General features: G+C 43.1%; 1 protein-coding gene and 1 long non-coding RNA gene across 7 annotated transcripts in view; one reads left to right on the top strand and one right to left on the bottom strand.

Moving 5' to 3' along the window:
* Window positions 1-18181, bottom strand: part of LOC146871508 (uncharacterized) — a 382815-nt gene that overhangs the window by 62568 nt on the left and 302066 nt on the right. Inside the window, exon 1 of one of the 2 annotated variants that reach the window (XR_014981008.1) lies at window positions 5559-5763. The exons of the other annotated variant lie outside the window; for it this stretch is intronic. This is a non-coding gene — a long non-coding RNA (uncharacterized LOC146871508). Of the gene's footprint in view, window positions 1-5558; window positions 5764-18181 lie in introns of those variants that run through there. 2 annotated transcript variants of the gene reach the window in all.
* Window positions 4624-18181, top strand: part of PPARD (peroxisome proliferator activated receptor delta) — a 201826-nt gene continuing 188268 nt past the window's right edge. For 3 of the 5 annotated variants that reach the window (XM_085651105.1, XM_085651103.1, XM_085651106.1), the window contains exon 1: window positions 4624-4742. The gene's annotated coding sequence lies outside the window, so the exon portion shown is untranslated. Of the gene's footprint in view, window positions 4743-10969; window positions 11151-18181 lie in introns of those variants that run through there. The other 2 variants (XM_085651107.1, XM_085651104.1) reach the window with 2 other exon arrangements.

Genomic DNA, 18181 nt, shown 5'->3' with positions numbered 1-18181 from the left:
ATATTTATTGGTTCCAGTGAATGTGAACATAACTTCCTAATCTTGGGAGGTTCGGGATTAAAAGGGGGGACTGATTCTGTATTTCCTGGGATTTAATATGTGTGTGGTAATAATGCTTACTTTAAGCTACCTGCACAATGGCATGGAAACTGCTACCTGGGGATTGTATTTCCAAAAATATATCATATAAAAAGAATCACTGGAAGCAATGAAAATTCTAATGTACTACCACGCACAAGGAGAGCTAGTTTTTCAGAAATTGTAGGTGATATATTTAGTGCAATAATACCTTCAGTGGGAGTCATACTAAATTCACATAGAATTTGTCAATTATCAACAGTAGTTGATCGTCTATCGACTGATACTGCTGGAGGTTTCTTGATGATCAATACAGAAATGGTTGCGATCAGATCAATGGTTTTACAAAATCGTCTTGCACTTGACGTTTTATTAGCAAAAGAGGGCTGAGTCTGTGGAATGTTAAAAGTTCAACATTGTTGCACTTACATTCCTGACAAAAGTAAGGAAATTAAAGGGTACATAAAGAACATTACAAAGTTTCATGAAATTTTGAAACCACTGGAGGTTGACAGCATGTGGGAAAGACTAACAAAGGTTGTAACTTCAATAGGGACATGGTTTACTAATTTAGGGAAAGGTCTTTTAGGCCAAATAGTTTTGCCCCCAGTAGGCGTGACAATAATAGCATTAACAATAATGATTTGGTGCAAGTAATGTAGAAGAAGAAGACAATATAAAATAAATGAAAAAGGAAGGAAAAGAAAGACGGAAAATGATAAAATGGAGATGGAAGAAATAAAAGGCAAACTTTATAAAGACATGAACATTTTGAGAATAAAGAGAAAGAAGGGAAAGTGGAAACAGAATTGGAACTTAGAGAATACTAAAGTTGGTATCTGTTTTAGGTGGGTAGTTAATGATGGCATAAGATGCCATCAGAGAGGGGATTGATGGAGCAAGGACTCGTCTATGCGAGACTTGCTCAAATTCAATTCACTCGTTTAACTTATTAATTTACTAACATGAAATTATTAATTGTGTTTGTGATTAATCTTTGCAGATTTCAGTTACATAAATAAGACAGTGAAGCTTGCCTATGTGTTTACTAACCATTAATACGGATAGCGGACTAAAAGCGCGGCTCTAACAGGGAAAACTTTACTGTGCATGCGTCAATTGCATCTACGTAATGTGACGTGTAATAGCTTTGGGGGGGGGGGGGGACTTCTCGCTTATGAGCAGTAAGCACTAACATGGCATCTTCAAGACACACATGCATGGCACCTGCTTTGCTATTTAGAAAACGCTTCATTACTAAAGAGCTAATGCAGGGAAAGTATTAATGAATAAAGGGGAATAGAGTAAATGTAGGTGGTATACAGTGAAATCATTTATTCCTTGAATTAATAGTCTCCTTTTTGACCTTTTATTAGTTTGTATTTTGGGCCTTCTTGCCACAACTCGAGTACTTGAGTGAATATCGTCTACGCATGTGTGACCTCTACTTCCCCTGAAAGGATGATCCCATGATTGGACCACATCCAAGGCCATCGATCACTAAACCCTGGGAACCACGGATGTCAGAAGCACAGAAACCAAAGACACATGAATATTATTATTAAAAATGTATCAACTGTGAATAGACTCGGGTGGGACTAAAATAAAATGCATACTAATAAAGGGGATGGGTTTGGGAACAAAGAAAATGCTATGCCATCATGGTGTGATGACCAAAACGCCCCTTGCCTGTCTAATCAGAAATCGCATTTTTGCGATACTGCAACTTTAGGGGGTGGTACATAAATCCCAAAATGTATTACTAAGGTAGTTTAGTTAATTGGGTGTGTGTGATCCTGAGAGAATGCTGAGAGGGAAGATGCTGTCGGAATTATCGATGATGCTTAGATGCTGAAGAATATTAAATAAAGACTTAAAGAAATTGATTAGAAAGAAGATCAAGGAAGAATCTCGAGGGGGGAGAGAGTGTCAGAGAGGGGTGCGGCGTGTCGTCACTTCTACTGTCTTGTCCTAATTCCTGTCCTGAAGCCTTTGCCGCCTAATCTTTCCCAGGGGACCCTTACCAGCCCTTTGGCCAGGGGGTTGGTCTTCACACCATCTGTGGTAACTATATGATTTGTATTTTATTTTTATGTACTCCTGTCCCTATCCTCTCTTTCTGAGCAACGTCAATCTGATGAATTTGTGAGTGTTTAAATTGATTGAATCTTACTTCCTAAATGATTGAAGGTGTCCGTGGTGTATTTTGAATGGTTCACTCACATTTAAAATTGTAGATAACGGTTTTGAAAACTTCCTGAGTCTGTGTTTAATATTATTGATGAATTATTTCCAAGGTTGGATATGTGCATCGTCACCATCAACTAGTTCTAATTAATTTGGTTCATCAACCAAATGGAAAGAACTTATTGATCTATGATAAACAAACACCCCCCAGCGGTTAGCCAAGTGAATTAAAGTGCATGCAATATTGATGGGCCCAGGTGAATATATGGTGTTGGGAGTATCTGTTGTTGGTGCACCGCTGGATCACAGGCTAGCGTCTCCCGTTCAATGACAGAGTATTTCTCCTCAGAAGGGGAGAGTGAACATGAGGCGAAGACTACCACCACTTCTACGCCTTGCTCAGATATCTGTGAGCGAACACCACCCAGTCCAGTTCCACTTGCATCCGTGGTGACAAAAGTATTTGCACATAGGTCAAAACCTTGTAAAGTGGGAGCATTAGCAATAGCAATTTTAATTTCTTAAAACGCATTCTAGCACACATCACTCCAAGCAAACGGGGTCTTATTCTTCATTAATTGACGCATTTCGTACGTTTTTTGAGAAAATGGTTGACAAACTTTGAATAGAATTCGGCTAAACCCAGGAAAGACCCGAGTTCATCCTTGGATTTGGGTTCAGGAAAATTGACAATAGCATCAACCAATTTTGCCTTAGGTTTAATGCCACTATCACAAATCTCATGCCCCAAGTATGTAACAGTTTTCTCAGCAAACTTACATTTGCTGCCTTCAGCAGCCAAACCATTAACCTCCAAGATATTGAGGACTTCTCTGAGAGTAGCATCATAGTGAGACTTACTCTTTCCCCATGATTAGGATGTCATCTTGAAAGAAGATGACTTCAGGAATGTGACTGAAAAGTTTGAACATCAACCTTTGGAAGACTGCAGCTGCAGACGCTAAGCCAAAAGGCATGCGTTTGAATCTGACACAACCAAAGGGAATGAGATGTCTACTCTCAGGATCAAGAACCACTTGATGGTATGCTGCGGACAAATCTAGTGTGGAAAACCAGCTAGCATGTCGGGTCAAGGACAACATCTCATCAATTCTGGGGAGTGGGAATTGATCCACTAAGTTGTTGTTGTTCAGGTATCTTAAGTCAACACATAAGCGGACCTTGCCATTGGCCTTGCGGGCAACGACCAATGGAGAAACCCACTCTGCAGCTGTAACTGGTTAAATTACATTGGCCTCTAACAACTTGTCCAATTCAGCAGTAACTTCAGCTCTGACAATAAAAGGAATGTTGCGTGCTTTATGTACTTTGTAAATAGCTCCATCTTTCAGTTGAATTTAATGAGTAAATCCCTCATGTTTACCCATTTTACCAGAAAAGACTGAGGAAAACTCTTACAAAACCCACTTCTTTGATACGCCTCCGATCAGCCAACCTCGTCCTCTCCGAAACCCCACGCATCCACAGAGCCAAAGCAGGAGGAAGATTCTTCTCTTACCTCGCAGCCGACCTGGAACGAGCTCCCAACAGACATCAGACGTGCCCCCTCCCTGAACACCGTCAGGAAGACTCTCAAGACCTGGCTCTTTGGCTGAACGGCACTGCCGACACCCACTCCCCCACGCGCCTTGAGACCCTCACGGGTGAGTAGCGTGCTTACAATTTCCCTGATTGATTGATTGACTCATTGGTCTACTTTATGATGTGTGTTCTTGGTTCTTCTTTAATATAACTCCTGGTCCACCACCTGTCAAAATTAAAAGATCGAAGACTATTTCGTTGGCAAATTTTCGAAATATTGATTCAAATACTAACCACTTGTTTTTCTATTACATGATTACATTTCTTGGAAGGACAGAAAATAGGAAAAAACAGGCTTCTGTAATTAAAATATTTCATGCAAAAAAGATGACCTTTCATTACAAATATTGAAAAGACAAGAAATATGAATAATATGCTTTATTTCCAGTACAAATGCAGCCCTAAATGTCAGCAGCGGAGCCCCTCAGATGTGTGAATAACATGAAATATGCGACATGCACAAAGTCACGTACATGGATCCACCCACAAGAAATGAAGCCTGTCTAGTCAGTCAATCAGCAGTCTAAGCCGCCCTGTCGACCCCAAGGCTCTCTTCCCCCGGGTGGACCTGGACCTCGGGCCACACCCAATTCGCCCTAAAGAAGGACGGCTCGAACAAAGACACGTGCGGACATCCGCCAATGAGCACTTCTGAATTTTGTGTGGCGTACCAGGATTGGCGGAGGAGTTTCCAGTGGTCCAATCCTCGGTCACCTAATACATTAAGTGTACCGCCTACTTCCATACCACTCCCAGAATATGTCCTGAAGTGGGATTGGTTGTTTACCGATCCGGAAGTGCCCACATTAAAGCCAAATGACATCCGTTAAAAGATCATCAGCGGACACGGTTCTGAATTTTCACGGATGGTCCGTGTAAGTATTGAACAGTCGGTCCCGTTGCCCTCCGCTCTTGAGTCTAAAAGGAAGCTCATGTTTTAGACTGGAAACTCAGTTATAGGTCTTAAATGTAATCTGGTACGATTATCGTTCTCAGACCGAAGTGGGTCCCGTCCGAGCTTCCAAAAACTTTTTAATGATAGCGGTCAGCCTATCTCGTTCTTTATTGAGGTTTGAAGACGTTTTATTAAGTGAAGTGGATGAAGTATGGTGTAAGGTTACTGAGGGCAGTAAGCCATTTAGAGTGAGGAAGGGAGATCTGCACCATCAGATTAGGTAGGAGTCCTTTTGAAGGATCTTTAAGAACTGGAGATGGTGTAGTTATTATACGGGCATAAGGGATGACTTGAGAGATGCAGTTATCCAGGGATCTCGTTGTAGAAGAGGGAGAAGGAGCTATTGATATATCATTGGTTTTCAAAGTAAGCGCGAACGCTATTGAGGAACGCCGATGGTTGGGAATGTTGAATAGCGCAAACCCTTTTGTAATAGTGGACATGTTAGTTATCGCGCGGTTAGCGCCCGATGCTGCTTAGGGAATGTTATTTGTGTTTCTTTGAATGTGGGGCGGCTCATGCATGGAGCGTTCACCGGGTTGTGATTCGAAGACGACATATCAGTTGCCGTTCGTTCACTTACCTGGAAGGACGCTCCGTGTGTTGGGTGGAGTCATTTCCAATAAACTTGAAGATCGATATCCATAAAGATTCCTCCTGTGATCTTTTCATCTGGCGACGAGCGACTCCACCCACATACCCACGCAAAAGAATTCCAAGATTTTAAACATCGTACCTGATTCTAACCTCACCAACGCCCGGAACGGAGATTCACTAGTCATTGTGGTGGATCGAGTGCCTCTGATCATCTGAAGAGTGAGATAGTTGCGAGGTACGTGGCTTTTTGCTTTCATACGAACGGAGCACCCAGCTGGCCTGCGCTCTCCTTCCTCTCGGCATTCCCCGCCTCGAGCGCTCCCATCGTCCCTCGCGGATCGACATCATCACATGACGCAATGCCATCTTGGAATGGGACATTTTCATTTAAACTAACGGCGATTCACGCAGCGCGTCATTGACAAGGGTTTGATTAACCAGCAACGCGCACGCTTGATATTGGCTACATTTAAAGTGGCATTTCCTTAGCGCGCCTGAATTACTTACAGCGACGCGCAAGCTTAATATTGTCTACACAAAGTGGCATTTCCTCAGCGCACCTGATTTGCTTCTAGCGACGCGCACGCTACATTATTGGGATTGTTCAAGCTGGTCATAAACATCGTTATAAATAAAGTAGAACCAGCACATCTAAGAAACTAACAGCATGTCAAGCTTTATCCCAGCGACGTGCACGCTATAACTGAATACTTTGTACTCTGTTTTTTTTTTCTTTTTCTTTCTACATTGTATTCCAACAATATCATCTGCCTATATGCAATTTTAATGGTGATCTACATTTTGTTACAGCCATTCATCTACCAAGTTTAGATAGATACATTTTGCAATTCAATTTACTCTGTCATTATTTACCTTTTGCAATTCACACACACTCCTATTTGTAAGATCTGTTAGCTATTGTTTCACTGTTTTTATTACAGTTTTTGTTGTTATCCTTGCTTGTGATCTATTATGGCTAACGTGCAACAGATAACACAACCTCCCCCTTTTCTGAGTAAACCTGGTAGTCCACCAATCATTTGGTCTGAATGGTGCAGACTATTCGAAAATCATTTAGTAGCCATCGACGCTGTGGATTATACACCTGCTCGCAAATTTGCTTTGCTATTCGGGTGCATTGGTCAAGCTGCCCAAAGGCTTTTCGATAGTATGTACCTGTTCCACCTCCTGTGTCCAATTCCGGCGACAGTCAATGGAACGTCTACTTGGAAGCTGTCGCCCGCCTTAAAAAACAGTTTTCTGATGAGCCAAATATTATGTTGGAACGTTATAAATTCTACAAAAGGAAACTGGGAGAAGAAAAGGTAGAGGAGTACATATCGGCACTAAGAGTATTCGCTACAACTTGTGGTTTCGGACCACTTATGGACAATTACATTAGAGACCAATTTGTTTTTAATTGTGTTTCACGAAAAATTATGGAAAGGATCCTTGACTGTAAAAAGCCTTCCTTATCTGATGTTACTGAGCTAGCTCTGAGTATCGAACGTTCTGTTATCTCAAGCAAGGTCATGCAAGAGACGCCGAAAACCGGCATTAACCTCATTTCATCTCCAGATGTAGAACAAGACAACTCTATTTGTGCTTTAAATGTCAAAGGTAGAAATGTAAAATGTAATCAAAAGAAACAATTATTCTGTTACAGATGTGGGTCTAAAAACCATATTGGGAATTTTCCGATTTGCCCTGCCATTGGTAAACGCTGTTATTTTCAAGAAAATTGGACATTTTCAGGGGGTATGCAGGAATGCTAGAAAACCCCTCAATGTAAACAGTATCGATAGTGTTATAGATGCATGCAGCAATTCCCTGAGTAATGTGGTAGTTACACTAGACTGCAGCAGCGAGCCTAATTGTATAAAATGACCACTGTGCTCTGCTATTATCGACAATATTCCCCTTCAGGTAATGGCAGATTCCGGCTCGCCTATTACGATTTTGAGGAACACAACCTTTTATGAGTTGTGGAACAAACAAGTTAGTTGTAGCAATCTGACCTGAATCCAAAAGCATTTGGGGAAAAAGATATCAACATGATTGGATATTTTACTGGTATTGTACAATTTCTCGGGAGAGAGACTAAGATTTACGTTGTAGAAAAAGGGAAAAATATTATTGGGTGGAAGGACTTGGCACGTATGGGGCTATATTTGGTCCCTGGAGACGAGAACCCAATTAAAGTAGAAGATCTCCCCGTGTGTAACATTGAATGTCCCGTACCCGTGACGGACAACGAGACAGTAAAAAGAATAGTTTCAGAATGCAAGTCCGTATTCAGTGACAAAGTGGGTTTGGTTAAAGGTATACAGCACCGTATCAGGTTAGCACCTGCTGCTCAACCAGTCTCACACAAAGTGCGTTCTGTCCCATTGAGTGTCAAAGAGGAGTTCAAATGCACTTTACAAAGCCTGTGTGACCAAGGGATTATCGAGGCTACTGATTCTTTGCAGTGGGTGGCCCCCATCGTAGTCGCACGAAAATAATCTGGCGAGATTAGACTCTGTGCCGACTTGCGCGCACTAAATAAAAATATAATTGTGGATTGCCACCCACTGCCTAAGATCCACGAGTTATTAGCGAACCTTGGAGGGGCCAGATGGTTTTCTTTGATAGATTTAAGATCGGCTTACCATCAGGTCTCTTTGACGACAGACTCTCGAGTTAACTACATTTGTTACTCCTTTCGGGGCATACACATTTTTGCGCTTACCATTTGGTCTCTCGTCCGCGGGCAGCGTGTTCCAGAAACTTATGGATACTTTATTCCACGACATAAGTGGGGTCCAAGCTTATTTGGATGATATTTTAATCTTTGCGAAATCTTTGAATGAACATAACGCCATTTTGGGGAAAGTACTTACTATTTTGAGGGCTAGAAACATGACTGTCCGTACTGACAAGTGTAAGTTTGCTGTGCAAGAATTGGATTATTTAGGACACACCATATCAAAACATGGAATTAAACCTAAGTTTTCCGTTATTAGAGCCATTGAGGATGCTAAGCCTCCTACTGACAAAGATGCATCACAGTTGTTTCTAGGACTAGCTGAGTATTACGCGAGGTTTGTACCAAGCTACGCTCAAGCAGTCGAGCCTTTACGCTTGTTACTAAGAAAAGGACAAAGTTTCAAGTGGTCTGTCGAATTAGACAACATTTTTGAAGATGTTAAAAAGATGGTGGTTTCAGCCCAAGCTTTACATGCTTTCAGAGATGACTGTCTCTCTTGTATAACAGTCGATGCCAGTATCCACGGCCTCGGCGCAATCCTTAATCAAAGAGTGGAGGGTCAGGAACAAACCGTGGCATTCGCCTCGCGGTCCCTAAAGTCATTTGAACAACAGTATAGCACCATTGAGAGGGAAGCCCTGGCATGTGTGTGGGCCGTACATAAATTCAGAATGTATATTTGGGGACGCAAATTCAAGCTGGTTACAGATCATAAACCTCTCGTTTATATTTTTAACAAAGGTAATTCCCTTAGCATGTCTGCAAGGTTGATGAGATTGGTGTCTAAGCTTCAAGAGTTTTGTTTCGAGATCAAGTACATCCAGGGTGGTAAAAACTTCCATGCTGACTGTTTGTCTAGGTTCTTGATGCACAAAGATGATGAGGATTCTTTTACCGAAGAGATTGAAAGTGTGGCGTTTGTGGATGCAGTACAAGAATATAATTCAGTTTTCTCTGAAACCGATTGGAAGTCAGCATGCGAAAATGATGTGATTTTACAAAAAGTAATGGAGTACACCACTCATTACTGGCCTGATGCCAGGTGCTTGGTAGGGGAATTGCATGTGTTTGCTCAGGTTTCTGATGAACTTTCAGTGGAGAATAAAATTGTCCGACGCGGTGACAAATTTGTCCCTCCCACTTCGACCTACAATTATTAATGAGGCACACCTGGGACATTTAGGGGTGACTAAAACCATAATGAAAATTAAACAACACTACTGGTGGCCATTGTTAGATTCGCAAGTTAAAAGAACAATTTAACTGCCCCGTCTGTCTTTTGTCAGACAAACATTGGCGTACCATCAAAACTCCTTTACATCCTACAGATTTTCCATGTGCCCCATGGGAAAAAATCGGACGCTATTTTTCAGGTCCTTATTCAGTACTCGAACAGGATAGGAAATACGTTATATTAGCTGTAGACTACTTTTCAAAGTGGATGTACCATAGTTTCGTGAAATCTCCTGACACTGAATCCACTATTGCGTTTTTGAGTGAGATTTTTTCTTTAGAGGGATTCCCTAAAGTGATTGTCACCGATAATGGTACACACTTTGTATCGAAGAGGATGCGTACATTTTTAAAAGACTCCGACATTAAACACATGAAAGTCGCTCTATATTCTCCCACATCTAATGGTTTAGTGGAGCGAGGGAATAAGGTGTTGAAGAAAGGTATTCAAACAGCACTTGCTTCTGGTATGGAAGTTGTAGATTTTGTCAAACAAAAAATTTGGAACTATAATACTTCTCCCCATTGCACTACTAGGGTACCCCCTTTCACTTTGTTAAGGGGTAGAGAACCACACACTATTCTTTTTCCTTCCTGGCTACAGAATATATCTGGTGAGAATAAGATCAATCTTAATGGAATTACTGAGAGAGTGAATGCGAAACAAGTCAAGATGAAAGCTGAATTCGATAAAAAAATGTTATTTCCAGAACAAGGATGTCCTGGTTGGGGACTGGGTCTTAATTAAAAAACCAAACATAGTAAAAAAAAAAAGGGGGAATCTAATTTTTTTTTACTCCTGAGCAGGTACTTAAGGTTAGCAAGGGGGCTGCTTTTATTGGAAGTAAAGGCAGGTGGGGAAAAAAAACATCTAGTCAAAGTGTCTCCACATCAAGTGGAAATTATGCACGATAACCGCAAAAATGTCGAGGATGATTTGGATTGGGAAAAATGGTTAGATTCAGAGAGTAAAACTGTGGGAATGGGGCCATCTATTCTTACGCCAAATGTTAAACCTGATTGATGCACCAATGCTCAGTCTATTGTTAACCCATCATCCTGTAATCCTAGTACCAGTACTTCAAGGGGTCGGGTTATTAGAACCCCAAAGAAATTTGATGGATTTATTAGATATTAAGTATGTTTAGGATATTATTCGGTATAGTTTTATGCTTTCTGAATTTATTTTGTGTAAAGGGGGAAGATGGTGTAATAGTGGACATGTTAGTCATCGCGCGATGCTGATGAATTAAGTGTCATGTTAGCCATCGCGTGGTTAGCGCGATGATGCTTAGGGAATGTTAGAATGTTATTTGTGTTTCTTTGAATGTGGGGCTCATGCATGGAGCGTTCACTGGGTTGTGATTCGAAGGCGACAGATCAGTTGCCGTTCGTTCACTTACCTGGGAGGACGCTCCGTGTGTTGGGTGGAGTCATTTCCAATAAACTTGAAGATTGATATCTATCTATAAAGATTCCTTCTGTGACCTTTTCACCTTTGCAAGCCCCCTTAATGTACACGAGGTTGAGCCACACCACATACTATACAACATTCCGTTTCTCCCTAGCTATATAAAGACCAATACATTCAAGACAACTGGCTTGGGAGAGAAGGGTTGGAGGCGAAGAGAGCTGATTAGGGGGCCTCAGGAAATTGGTGGAGAGGGAGATACCACCTACTGCAGAAGATCCTATAGTGATTGCTAAAGAACGTATCAAAGATCACGAATGGATTCAAGGAGTGAAACGGTAGGATGCAACCCCTGCAGTGCCATACCATAGCAGGAGTTATTTAAATAATTTGTTTAGTTTTGAACTAAAACCCCTTTCAGGAGAAACTGCATTTTGGCATTCATTATATAGCTATCCACAATAGCGCAGCAACATCTGGCATCGGAAGTAATTTTACTTTGTTTTCTTACACTTTGATGGAAAGCTATTTAACAGTAGCTTCTTATCTGTGCCCACGCGAGAGATTAGGAGACTCAACAGCCTAATTTGCCCAAAGTGTTCACCAATCATTCTTCTTGATTTGTTATCCTAAGGCAGCAGAAAATTTCTAAATAAAATGAAGGTCTAAATGTATTTGATTTTTCTTATTTTTTTGTCAACGGTGTGGCTGCCTTTAAAACAAGATGATGGTGGTAGGTAGGTATAGGGATGTGTGTGTGTTGGTTTGTTCAGTGTGAGTTTGGATTGGTGCTATCAGAAGGGGGACATGCATGTGCTTCAACCTTGTTTTTGTTGTGTGGGATGACGTGTGATTGATTGCTGAAGTTTCAAGAAACAAAGAATGTTTGGAGGACTCGTCTCAGGGCATCCCATGGGCTTGGTCTCCCTTCCTGGTAATTGTTTTTTTTCTCTTGGAGTTGTTTCCACACCTAATATTGAAGTCTAGTGGACATTTCATGATGAGACTTGTTTGGTCTTATGCCACAGATAAATTGGTGTGTGATAATTTGCAATTTGTGCATGATATTTATGTTTTTCAAAATTAACCACCTTTTTTATTATGGCTGGCTTTACCAGGACTTTTTCATTTTGCTAAAGTTAAATAAATGCTATCAGTCTTCATCCGTCGGACTGTTAATGTCATTTGCATTTTTCTTCTGACCACCAAAGCATGGGGCAGTGGGTCAGTCCACTTCAGCCATTGGCTAACTTCACTCGGAGTGTTGGCATTCTTCTGTTTCACAAAGGAGCACATCTGCACACTAAAAGTGTTTTCCTCCAGTGGTCTGTGCTACAATGACAGTGTGCGCTTTTTGAGACCCAAACATTGTTTTGCTGTTACCCACATTTAGGGCTCGCCTGGCGTAGGCTACGCAGACGTGCGCAGTCTCGCTGGCGAGATGTAATGATTTAGGGTAGCTTTCACTAGCGGGGTTTAAGCCCCGCCCCTCTTTTCCATTGGCCGGCGTCACAGTTTATGGTAAACGGTGGCCAGCCATTGGAAAAGAGCTTCCAGTGAAGTACACTTTTCTCTTTTAGGGCTGTCCCAGTTGGACTGGCTGCCCCGACTTACTGCTGGCGTAAAAGGTTTGTTATCTTTATGGGGCCAAACACATGGCCCCATAAAGATAAGAAACCTTTTAGCACAAAAGGAAGTCAGGCGAGCCAGTCCAACTGGGACGGCTCTAAAAGAGAAAAGTGTCTCTGGTGACTTTAACAGCCGTGGGCGCTATACCCCGACATTGTCACGTGAGAGCTTGTGTCTCACTATTCGCCAACCAGCAGGAATTGCGTGAATCTTCTGTGAGCGAAGGGCACTTATGGAGGGGAGAGAGTGCATCCCCCACGAGCACGAGAGTACCTCTGAGGCATGTGACAGTGAGTGCACGTGTGAGATCCGCAGAGCCGTGTTTTTTGTCTTGCAATTTTATATAGCTCGAACTCAACCCGGAGGTATCATGGTGCTATACACAAACACCAGCTGTTGCAGATGGGCACATCCATGTTTTGTTAGGTGTGGGGAGATGAAGTGATTTGCCCAGAATCACAAGAGGTTGAACCGCAGAGACTCTAACCTGGTTACCCAGCTTCGAGGTTGTACGCTCTAACCGTTAGGCCACATGTTAATGAGTCCAGCCTGCAGGGACAGGGGCCCATGTACTTACACTCTAGAGTGTGTCACTCTTAAGTTTGTCAGTCCTGTGTGTCTCTCCTGAGGTTATCACTCATGGATGTATCACTACCGGGTGTGTCATGACTGGGTGTGTCATTACTGATGGTGTCACTCCTGAGTGTGTCACTGGGGCGTGGGGTAGAGCAAACAACCCCGTACTGGTCACCGTGTTCTATTTGTATGACGATGCTTGTTTAAACCCGAGATGCGCTTGGTGAGCGCTATACCCCGACTTTGTCACTTGAGAAATTGTGTCTCACTCTTCGGCAACCAGCAGGAAGTGCGTGAATCTTCTGGGAGTGAGGGGCACTTATGGAGGGGGGAGAGTGCATCCCCCACGAGAGCATCTCTGAGGCCCGTGACAGTGAGTGCACGTGTGAGATCCGCAGAGCCGTGTTTTTTGTCTTGTAGGTTTATATAGCTCGAACTCAACCCAGAGGTATCGGGGCGCTTTACACGAGCACCAGTTGTTCCAGACGGGCACATCCATGTTTTGTTAGGCGTGGGGATATGATGCGATTTGCCCAGAATCACAAGAGGTTGAGCCGCAGAGACTCGAACCTGGTTACTAAGCTTCAAGGTCGTACGCTCTAGCTGTTAGGCCACATCTTATTGATGCGGCCGCGAGACACGATATGGGGTGGGGGAGGGGGAGAAGCGGGAGTTGTGTGCTCGCGCGGCCAATGCTTGGAAAAACAAACATTGAAAATGCAATAGGTCTCGCCTTTGATTAAGTTAAAGCCATTTGCTTTGCTAATGGTATTGTGTAGCAAAGCAAATGGCTTTAACTTAGTAAAAGGTGAGACCTATTGCATTTTAAATGCTTGTTAGGTCGAGCCTAAAACAGCGCATGCGCTGTTGCTCGAATTTTTGTAAGGGGATTTTCAAAGTGCTGCAGCCGCTGGCCTAAAGCCTGCGTGCATGTGCGCGTGAACGCGCGCAGCCGCCATATGTCTCGCGTGCTTGCCACACAGCGCGTCCCTTCCTAGCGATCGCGATCACTTTCGCTTTGATCGCGATCGCTATTACTTTCGCTTTTACGGCCGCGCGGCTGTCCAGTTTCCTTTTCTCTACGACCCGATCATTACGTTGAAATGCTTGTCTTTCTCTTCAGTGTGCAGGGCCCTAAGCATAGGGGGCTCTCCCCTGTCTTACTCCACTTGGGTCCATCCAATATTCAGTCCTGTGGAGACAGCTGCTCCGTGTGGCACAGCTCCCGCGTGAAACCCTCATCTTGGTTGTAGTGTGTCTCTGCTGATACTGATGTTCTGAACTCTCGCGCTGATTCCTCTCCTTGCATGCAGTATACGCAGCCAGCCTGCAAGGGGTCCGTCCCTGCTGACACCGAGGCTGACATGATGTATCTTTAGGTGAGTGCGGCCACGATTTGCACGTACATTCCTCTGACGCTACTTGGTGGTGTAACCCACAGCACTGTGCTTCTTCCTTCTGCAGTATCTTTCCTCTGGCACCCACTACTCGCGGCCTCCTGCATGTGTCTTTTCCTCAGACACTCGACGCTGGCCTCCTCTTGCATGCTTCGTCCTTTGCCACTCAGTGTAGCCAAGTCTGGCACAGGCGTTGCTCTGACACTACTCACTGCCGATTCACAGCGCTGCGATCCTTCACTTCCGAACACCTTTACCGCCTGCCTTCCACTGACGCGTAATGCTGGCCACCTTCTGCCTATACTTTCCTCTGACTCTACTTAATGCAGTGGCACATAGCCCCTTGATACCCTGACTACCAGACATCATGTGCACGTTTTCCTAGCACCCGCTTCTGCCGACGCGCTCTGTTCACTGCAGGAGACCTCCTGCACACACCTTCCTCTGACTCCCAAAGCAGGCTACCTTCTGCACGCGTCTTCCTTTGAATCTACTCGCTGCTATAATGCACAGTTTTGCCCTCCCTTTATGGTTGCCTGGCTTCGTCTGAAACCCACTTAAAGCTAGATTCTGCACGTGCATTCCTGTGACACCTTCCGGCCACCTTCTGCTCTGATAGTACTTACTGCTCTGATGCGCAGCCATACACTCTATCTTTCACTGAAGGGGACCTCCGGCTCGTGCCTTTGTCTCACACCGGTTGCTAGCCACTTTTTGCATGCTCCTTCCTCTGCCATCCAAAGCTGGCCACCATATGCGCGCTTGTTTCTCTCCACCTCAAGGTAGCCACCCTCTGCATGCGCCTTTCTCTGAAGCTACTTGCTGCTATGATGCACGGCGCCGCTTTTCCGATAAGTGCTTACACAGGTTCTTCACTAGCCTTCCCGGAATGCAGTGTAGGCCACGTTCTGCATTCTTCTTCCTCAGATATCCAATGCAGCCCACCGTTTGCACATTTTTTTCCTTTGACATACAAGGTGTCTACTCTCTGCACACAGCTTCCTCTGAAACTACTTTCTGCTGTGATGCACAGACAGCCTCACGCTCCCATTTCTGTAGAGGACCATCTGCAGGCACCTTTTTTCAGCACTTGTTTCAGTGATGAACAGCTCCTCACTCCCTTCAGTGCAGGGCAGCCTGTTCTGACGCCCACCCTCCCATTGTTATTTTTAATCACCCCCACCCTTCCATAGTCGTTTCAATCAACCCCACCCTCCCGTCATTTTCAATTTCTCCCACACTCCCATCGTTGTTTGCTGACCTCTCACCTCCCCCAACCACCATGTCAATCGGCAAAGCTTGGCAATGCGTTTATTAATTTCTTTATGTATATACCCATTTTGGTTAAACAATTAACATGTTCGTAAGTTCTTCCACAAATATTTTCTTCACATACCGATTTTACAAGAACATACAAATAAATATGTAAGTATCCAAGACGATCGTATGTGCAATGTTTACTTACCTACCCCACTTCAAAAGCACAACACAATCACAGGATTGTTGTAGATGTGGGAGAGCTAACTTGATCCCAATAGCTACAGCACGAGCCGAGCCTGGAAAGCATCGCTGTGTAACACACTAACCCCCAGGAAAGCGTTGTGGCATTTTTTATGTTCATTCTTTTTATTTTTATTCATACAGTCGCTCAGTTGTACATAATATCTTAATTATATCTAAGGTAACAAAAAATGTTATAACACTTATTATAAATTTATAGCATACTGTTACTGTACAGCAGCCACACTGCTCTACATCATCGCTTAAACACATTAGTGAGAGCTATTGGCTTTGCCAAACACTTATAAGGTCCCAAAGGCGAGACCTATTGGCTATGCCAATGCTTGTTTTAAATATTGCCAAAAGCCTGACAGTTTCCCCCAACAATTACGTTATACAAAAACCATGACAAAACGTATTTACAAAGCCTAAAGGCTGATGACCAGCACCAGAACTAAATATAGCTTTGCCAATGCTTGATTTTTATGTTGCAGTCTAATTTTGCCACACAATGCTCATGAGGATGATAGACATATGCAGCTTACCTCCAATGAAGCATTGCTAGACACTTGCAATTTCATATCACATTACTAGTGCAGCATTATATTTATCTTCTGTTCTCAGTTATTTTGATTTTTTTTTTTAACAGATTCTTTTAAGAATGTTAAAGTTGTATCTTACAAATCTCGTAAAAACAGTGGGCGGGTAATGTTAAATTCGCCTGAGAGTGTGTTGATGTATCATGCGATAGATGTGGGAGCAAAGCACACGTGAGCAGTGCGAAGAATTGCCTGTCTGCAAACGCAGTGTGTTGAAATTGTGTAAAAAGTGGCCACTTTGCTAGAGTGTGTAAGTAGAAGAAAGGTCGCAATGACTGTATTGCCTTGCCCACTTGCGTAATCTAAACTTACGCACACCACGTACTTACACAGAAACTCCGACACTCCTCTGGAGGTAAAATGAGCTTTATTAGTATCGTAGACAAGGGCAATAAGTCACTGAAGCTAGTAAGTTCTTAGGCACCAAGTGAAACAATGAATACACCTATATATATATATATATATATATATATATATATATATATATATATATATATATATACACACACACAAATATGAGATCTTGAATATAGATATATAAACAGTTAACGTACAAAGCACCTCACCAGATGCGTCTGCACCGGAGTCTTCAACATCCCTGGCCAAGCACCGAAAACACCCAAGTTGGGAACCCTGTAGAGACTGGGGCACAGGAAGTAATCTCTCCGGGCACCAAAGTCGTCCCGCGAGTGCGTCCACTCCACTCCACTCCTAGACTGAGTTCCTGAGCTCCACCCCACAGACACCGCTTTTTATAGTTAAATCAACACGTTCGAGAACCCTCTAGCAGGTGTTCTCGCCCATCTATCCATCATAGGTGCTGGCTGCATCTCTGCGTCAGATCCACCCATACAGACCTGGCCAGATTCTGTCTGGGTGCGCCGAGGCAAAAGACATTCCTTTCCCTATCTCCGGCCTTGGAGAGCCTTGCACAGCGCATCCTCCCTCTGTCCTAGAGATACGCATAGAATGCACAAAAACAAGCTCAAGGTACTAAATAACCTCACGAGATATGTCTCGCACCAGCTTGTGCTAGTTTACGTGAAAAACATGTTTATGTTACTGCTGAAGTGTAACTACAGGTCAAAGCAGCACAAAATGGAAATGCAGTGCAACAAAATGGAGGATCAGAGCATCACATTGAATCGAGGTCAACATGCAGTTTAGCACAGGTAAAATGACAAATGCAGTACAATGACACAGTTGTAAAGTCCTTTGAGAAGGGCATGTCCGATGAGGACGAAAGTATGATAGTGATGTTATCACCGTCACCCCATGGTGATGAGATCGTACAAATATCATCTATTTGTGATGGTAGGAATAGGGAGCTTTCAGTTTGTAACATTACTATAAACCATGTTAAAGTAATATTGTGGCCATTCTGGTTTGCCATTCACAGTGATTAGTGAAACTGAATTTCCCAGATTGAATGTCGTATGTCTAAGTGATTCACACGTTAAGATTTTGCGTATGGTGGTAAAAAGGTGGAAGTATTGTGGTAATACAAAGCTACACTTGATTTTGATTATAAGACTTCCATGGGCACTATTTGTGGCCAAAGGTGGTTCTAACCTGTTGGGGTGGAATGAGCAAGGAGAGCTAAACATAATTCTCTATCCTAACCATATGGAATTCGTTTTGTCCAGGCAACGCCTTTTGGAATTATGT

This window comes from Triturus cristatus, chromosome 1_1 (genome assembly GCF_964204655.1).
Source record: "Triturus cristatus chromosome 1_1, aTriCri1.1, whole genome shotgun sequence".
Classification (NCBI taxonomy): domain Eukaryota; kingdom Metazoa; phylum Chordata; class Amphibia; order Caudata; family Salamandridae; genus Triturus; species Triturus cristatus.
The sequence above is the reverse complement of the archived record's forward strand: the minus strand, read 5'-3'. Positions and strand labels throughout refer to the sequence as shown.